The 7791-nt window shown below is 30.4% G+C and overlaps 1 protein-coding gene across 1 annotated transcript in view; it reads right to left on the bottom strand.

The window, feature by feature from the left end:
* The window catches only part of MUL1 (mitochondrial E3 ubiquitin protein ligase 1), a 13891-nt gene extending 11532 nt beyond the window's left edge, over positions 1–2359 (bottom strand). The window contains exon 1 of the mRNA XM_067472843.1: positions 2302–2359. The gene's annotated coding sequence lies outside the window, so the exon portion shown is untranslated. The remainder of the gene's footprint in view (positions 1–2301) is intronic.
* Positions 2360–7791: the final 5432 nt, after the last annotated feature.

Here is a 7791-nt window from a genome sequence, read left to right as displayed (position 1 = left end):
GAGGTAATAAATACATTAAATATAATAATAATAATATGTTTCTGAGTTTCAAGAAGAGATGGGTAATAAATAGATAGATATTAATAATAATATAATGTTTTTGAGCTGCAAGAAGAGATGAGTAATAAATAGATTAAATATAATAATAATAATATAATGTTTTTGGGCTATGAGAAGTAATGGATAATAAATAGATTAAATATAATAATAATAATATGTTTCTGAGTTGCAAGAAGAGATGCATAATAAATAGAATAATAATAATAATAATAGAATGTTTCTGAGTTGCAAGAGACAGGTAATAAACATATTAAATATGATAATAATAATAATAACAATGTTTTTGACCTGCAAGAAGAGACGGGTAATAAATAGATTAAATATAATAATAATAATAATAATAATAATAATAAAAATTGAGCTATGAGAAGAGATAGGTAATAAACAGATTAAATATAATAATAAATATAATTATAATAATTACTATTATAAAGTTGTTGAGCTACAAAAAAGCTATACATACATGAAAGGACAATATCATATATATATATATATATATATATATATATATAATTATATTTATATTAAATACAATAATATTGTTCTAATTTTTAAAGGCTATTAAAAAAATATCAGTAGCATGAAGTTTAAGAGCATTGAAGTTTAAATGTATATATCCTCTAAAATTGATTATTTAATGTTTCATAATAATATTTAGTATATATTTAGTATTTATTTATTTAGTATATCTATTCATTTATCTGTTTAATATATTTATTTATTTAGTATATTTATATATTTTGTATGTTTATATGTTTAGTATATTTAGTATATTTATATATTTAATCTATTTATTTATTTTGTATATTTATATATTTTGTATATTTATTTATTTCATATATCGATTTATTTATATATTTCATATATTATATATTTAGTATATTTATTTATTTATTTAGTATATCTACTTATTAATTTATTTTGTATGTTTATATGTTTATTTATATTTATTTATTATAATATGTAAATAATAAATAAATAGATTAAATAAATAAATAAATATACTAATTTATTATTTACATATTATAATAAATAAATAAATAATATTAATAATATTTATTGAACATTAATATTTAAAGTATTATTTTTCGATTTTTTAATATTATTTTAATTTAAAAGGTCTATTAAAAATAATATCAGTAACATGAAACTTAAGAGGATTGAAGTTTAAATGTATATTTCCTCTAAAATAGATTATTTCATGTTTAATAATAATAATAATAATAAATTTTAATTAATATTTATTTAAAGTATTATTTTTCTATTTTTAAATATTATTTTAATTTTTAAAGGCAATTAAAAATAATATCAGTAGCATTGAAGTTTAAATGTTAAATTTCCTCTAAAATTGTTTAATGTTTAATAATAATAATAATAAACATTAATATTTATTAAACAATAATTAATATTTAGTTAAAGTATTATTTTTAATTTTTAATATTATTTTAATTTTAAAGGTCTATTAAAAATAATATCAGTAGCATGAAGTTTGAGAGCATTGAAGTTTAAATGTATATTTCCTCTAAAACTGATTGTTTAATGTTTAATAATAATAATAATTTTTAATATTTATTTAAAATATTATTTTTCTATTTTTAATATTATTTAAATTTTAAAGGTCTATTAAAATAATATCAGTAGCATGGTTTAAGAGCTTTGAAGTTTAAATGTTATATTTCCTCTAAAATTGATTGTTCAATGTTTAATAATAATAATAATAATAATAATAAACATTAATAATATTTACTAAACATTAATTAATATTTATTTAAAGTATTATTTTTCGATTTTTAAATATTATTTTAATTTTAAAGTCTATTAAAAGCATGAAGTTTAAATGCATATTTCCTCTAAAACTGATTGTTTAATGTTTAATAATAATAATAATAAATTTTAATATTTATTTAAAATATTATTTTTCTATTTTTAAATATTATTTTAATTTTAAAGACTATTAAAATAATATCAGTAGCATGAAGTTTCAATGTATATTTCCTCTAAAATTGATTTATATTTATGATTATATTTATTGATTTAATTAATTTATATTATTTAATAATAATAATTAATTTTAATTTTAAATTTTTATTTAAAGTATTATTTTTCTAATTTTTTAAAAAAGAATTCTGGTTAATTGAGAGTCTGCTGCAATATATAAACAACAATAATCAATAATAATCATCATAATAATAAATATTAAATAATAATAGCAACGGAATAAATAACAACAATCCCTCTCACTTGGGAAGCCAGGCGCTCCTCTGACGCCACTTCCGGGAAAACAGCCTGGCTCCGCCCCCTCGGTGACGTCACTGAACCGCCATTGGAGGGAGTTTCCTACCATCGAGAGGAAAGGCTAGAGTTGCCCGCGACTTCAGGTCCTCCCGCCATCAGGAAACAGACCCGCCGGCCCATAGACTATCTAAAATAGTAGAGTGATAGGTGACAAGCGGTGCTTCCGGGTTTATTAATATGTACCCATAGACTATGTAAAATAGTAAAGTGATAAATTACAAGCGGTGCTTCCGGGTTGATTATTGTGTACCCATAGACTATCTAAAATAGTAGAGTGATAGGTTACATGCAGTGCTTCCGGGTTTATTTTATGTACCCATAGACTATCTAAAATGTAGAGTGATAGGTAACAAGCAGTGCTTCCGGGTTTATTATTTATGTACCCATAGACTATGTAAAATATTAGAGTGATAGGTGACAAGCGGTGCTTCCGGATTTATTAAAATATACCCATAGACTATCTAAAATAGTAGAGTGATAGGTTACAAGCGGTGCTTCCGGGTTTATTTTTATGTACCCATAGACTATGTAAAATTGTAGAGTGATAGGTTACAAGCGGTGCTTCCGGGTTTATTTAAATATACCCATAGACTATGTAAAATTGTAGAGTGATAGGTTACAAGCGGTGCTTCCGGGTTTATTAAAATGCACCCATAGACTATCTAAAGTAGTAGAGTGATAGGTTGCAAGTGGTGCTTCTGAGTTTATTAATTATGTACCCATAGACTATCTAACTTGTAGAGTGATAGGTTACAAGCAGTGCTTCCGGGTTTAATATTTGTGTACCCATAGACTATCTAAAATAGTAGAGTGATAGTGAAATGGCAGGGAAAGGAGAGATAATTACCAAGAGACATCCTTTCTGGAGATAAGAAAAGATATGGCGACTCTGGTGTGGAGTCAACTCACAAAACCACCAGAGCAATGAAACAGGCACGGGCGGTGGCTTTTATAGATGCCAGGTCCAGGCGAACAAAGAAACATGCTAGTCCATACATCTTCATACAATCATCATCATCCCTACGTCATCTGAGCATCATAAGAATATCAGGTTCCCCCTCCAACATGCAAAACATGTCTGTGTTTCTAAAGAGCAAGCGTGTCTGTGTCTTGCTGGAGAGCAAGCATGGAATGGCCCCCTCCTTCCTGCTTACTTAGAGGGGGCCTTCTCGTACCAGCCTGTGTCTTATCTCTCATCTGGAATGCATTCTGAAGACAAGCAGTTTGCTTGCCTGTTAGCATTCTTGCTACACAGAGGGAACTAGATTTTCCTCTACATTTAAAGTACATATGATTTTTATGCATAAATCAATCAATCAATATCCATTTTTCCAATATCTCCTCATCAATAGGTTGCAAGCAGTGCTTCTGGGTTTATTATTTATATCTTTATGGTTTAAGAGAGAGAGAATATAATCTTAAAGCAAGAAAAAAAGTTACTTTTTTTTGGTCCATAAGATTGATAATTTATGATGTGTTCATGTGTGTTGTATATTTTAGTATATTTTAGTATAGTATAGTATATTTATTTAGTATTTATTTAAGTCTTTCATATATTTATAGGTAGTCCCCTGACATTAAGTCCATTCATGTCTGACTCTGGGGTGTGGTGCTCATCTCCATTTCTAAGCCGAAGAGCCAGCGTTGTCCGTAGACACCTCCAAGGTCATGTGGCCGGCATGACTGCATGGAGCGCCGTTACCTTCCCGTCGGAGCGGTACCTATTGATCTACTCACATTTGCATGTTTTCGAACTGCTAGGTTGGCAGAAGCTAGGGCTGACAGCGGAAGCTCACGCCGCTCCCCGGAATCAAACCTCCGACATTTCAATCAACAAGCTCAGCAGCTCAGTGCTTTTACCCACTGCGACACCGGGGGCTCCTCGTATATTTATATACTTGGTATATTTAGGTATTTGGGAAATTTGGTATATACCAAATATATAAATCAATACAAAATAAATATATGTACAGAATATACCAAATATATAAATATAACAAATATATAAATAAAGTAAACGTATGAAAAAATGTAAGTATACAAGTATTGGGGTGCCATGGAAATACAAAGCAAAACCAGTACAAGTAAATGCAACAGTATTGGGGTGCAATGGAAATAGAATGCAAAATCAATGCAAGTAAATACAAAAGTATTGGGGTGCAATGGAAATACAATACAAAATCAATAAAAATAAAGGCAAAAGTATTGGGGTGCAATGGAAATAGAATGCAAAACCAATGCAAGGAAATGCAAAAGTATTGGGGTGCAATGGAAATAGAATGCAAAATCAATGCAAGTCAATGCAAAAGTATTGGGGTGCAATGGAAATAGAATGCAAAACCAATGCAAGTCAATGCAAAAGTATTGGGGTGCAATGGAAATAGAATGCAAAACCAATGCAAGTCAATGCAAAAGTATTGGGGTGCAATGGAAATAGAATGCAAAATCAATGCAAGCAAATGCAAAAGTATTGGGGTGCAATGGAAATAGAATGCAAAAGCAATGCAAAGAAATGCAAAAGTATTGGGGTACAATGGAAACAGAATACAAAATCAATGCAAGTAAATGCTAAAGTATTGGGGTGCTATGGAAAAAGAATGCAAAATAAATGCAAGGAAATGCAATAGTATTGGGGTGCAATGGAAATAGTAGGCAAAATAAATGCAAGTAAATGCAATAGTATTGGGGTGCAACGGAAATAGAATGCAAAATCAATGCAAGGAAATGCAAAAGTATTGGGGTGCAATGGAAATAGTAGGCAAAATAAATGCAAGTAAATGCAATAGTATTGGGGTGCAACGGAAATAGAATGCAAAATCAATGCAAGGAAATGCAATAGTATTGGGGTGCAATGGAAATAGTAGGCAAAATAAATGCAAGTAAATGCTAAAGTATTGGGGTTCAATGGAAATAGAATGCAAAATCATTTCAAAGAAATGCAAAAGTATTGGGGTGCAATGGAAAAAGAATGCAAAATCAATTCAAGTAAATGCAAAATTATTGGGGTGCACTGGAAATAGAATGCAAAATCATTGCAAAGACATGCAAAAGTATTGGGGTGCAATGGAAATCGCAATATCATTGCAAAGAAATGCAAAAGTATTCGGGTGCAATGGAAATAGAAGGCAAAAGCAATCCAAGTAAATGCAAAAGTATTGGGGTGCAATGGAAATAGAATGCACAATCAATGCAAAGAAATGCAAAAGTATTGGGGTGCAATGGAAATAGAATGCACAATCAAGGCAAAGAAATGCAAAAGTATTGGGGTGCAATGGAAATAGAATGCATAATCAATGCAAATCAATGCAGAAGTATTGGGGTGCAATGGAAATAGAATGCAAAATAAATGCAAGGAAATGCAAAAGTATTGGGGTGCAGTGGAAATAGAAAGCAAAACCAATTCAAGTAAATGCAAAAGGATTCCGGTGCAATGGAAATAGAATGCAAAATCAATGCAAGTCAATGCAAAAGTATTGGGGTGCAATGGGAACAGAATGCAAAACCAATTCAAGTAAATGCAAAAGTATTGGGGTGCAATGGAAATAGAATGCAAAACCAATGCAAGTCAATGCAAAAGTATTGGGATGCAATGGAAATAGAATGCAAAATCATTGCAAAGAAATGCAAAAGTATTGGGGTGCAATGGAAATAGAATGCAAAATCATTGCAAAGAAATGCAAAAGAATTGGGGTGCAATGGAAATAGAATGCAAAATCAATGCAAGTAAATGCAAAAGTATTGGGGTGCAATGGAAATAGAATGCAAAACCAATGCAAGTCAAGGCAAAAGTATTGGGGTGCAATGGAAATAGAATGCAAAATCAATGCAAGTAAATGCAAAAGTATTGGGGTGCAATGGAAATAGAATGCAAAACCAATGCAAGTAAATGCAAAAGTATTCGGGTGCAATGGAAATAGAATGCAAAGTGAATGCAAGGAAATGCAAAAGTATTGGGGTGCAATGGAAATAGAATGCAAAATCATTGCAAAGAAATGCAAAAGTATTGGGGTGCAATGGAAATAGAATGCAAAACCAATCCAAGTAAATGCAAAAGTATTGGGGTGCAATGGAAATAGAATGCAAAATCATGGCAAAGAAATGCAAAAGTATTGGGGTGCAATGGAAATAGAATGCAAAACCAATCCAAGTAAATGCAAAAGTATTGGGGTGCAATGGAAATAGAATGCAAAATCATTGCAAAGAAATGCAAAAGTATTGGGGTGAAATGGAAATAGAATGCAAAACCAATGCAAGTAAATGCAAAAGTATTGGGGAGCAATGGAAATAGAATGCAAAATCATTGCAAAGAAATGCAAAAGTATTGGGGTGCAATGGAAATAGAATGCAAAACCAATGCAAGTAAATGCAAAAGTATTGGGGTGCAATGGAAATAGAATGCAAAATCATGGCAAAGAAATGCAAAAGTATTGGGGTGCAATGGAAATAGAATGCAAAATCATGGCAAAGAAATGCAAAAGTATTGGGGTGCAATGGAAATAGAATGCAAAACCAGTGCAAGTAAATGCAAAAGTATTGGGGTGCAATGGAAATAGAATGCAAAATCATGGCAAAGAAATGCAAAAGTATTGGGGTGCAATGGAAATAGAATGCAAAACCAGTGCAAGTAAATGCAAAAGTATTGGGGTGCAATGGAAATAGAATGCAAAATCAATGCAAGTCAATGCAAAAGTATTGGGGTGCAATGGAAATAGAATGGAAAACAAATTCAAGGAAATGCAAAAGTATTGGGGTGCAATGGAAATAAAATGCAAAAGCAATGCAAGTCAATGCAAAAGTATTGGGGTGCAATGGAAATAGAATGCAAAATCATGGCAAAGAAATGCAAAAGTATTGGGGTGCAATGGAAATAGAATGCAAAATCAATGCAAGTAAATGCAAAAGTATTGGGGTGCAATGGAAATAGAATGCAAAATCATTGCAAAGAAATGCAAAAGTATTGGGGTGCAATGGAAATAGAATGCAAAACCAATGCAAGTAAATGCAAAAGTATTGGGGTGCAATGGAAATAGAATGCAAAATCATGGCAAAGAAATGCAAAAGTATTGGGGTGCAATGGAAATAGAATGCAAAACCAGTGCAAGTAAATGCAAAAGTATTGGGGTGCAATGGAAATAGAATGCAAAATCATTGCAAAGAAATACAAAATTATTGGGGTGCAATGGAAATAGAATGGAAAACAAATTCAAGGAAATGCAAAAGTATTGGGGTGCAATGGAAATAAAATGCAAAAGCAATGCAAGTCAATGCAAAAGTATTGGGGTGCAATGGAAATAGAATGCAAAATCATTGCAAAGAAATGCAAAAGTATTGGGGGGCAATGGAAATAGAATGCAAAACCAATTCAAGTAAATGCAAAAGTATTGGGGGGCAATGGAAATAGAATGCAAAAACAATGCAAAGAAATGCAGAAGTATT

Source organism: Anolis sagrei, chromosome 13, assembly GCF_037176765.1.
Source record: "Anolis sagrei isolate rAnoSag1 chromosome 13, rAnoSag1.mat, whole genome shotgun sequence".
In the NCBI taxonomy this organism is placed as follows: Eukaryota; Metazoa; Chordata; class Lepidosauria; order Squamata; family Dactyloidae; genus Anolis; species Anolis sagrei.
The sequence above is the reverse complement of the archived record's forward strand: the minus strand, read 5'-3'. Positions and strand labels throughout refer to the sequence as shown.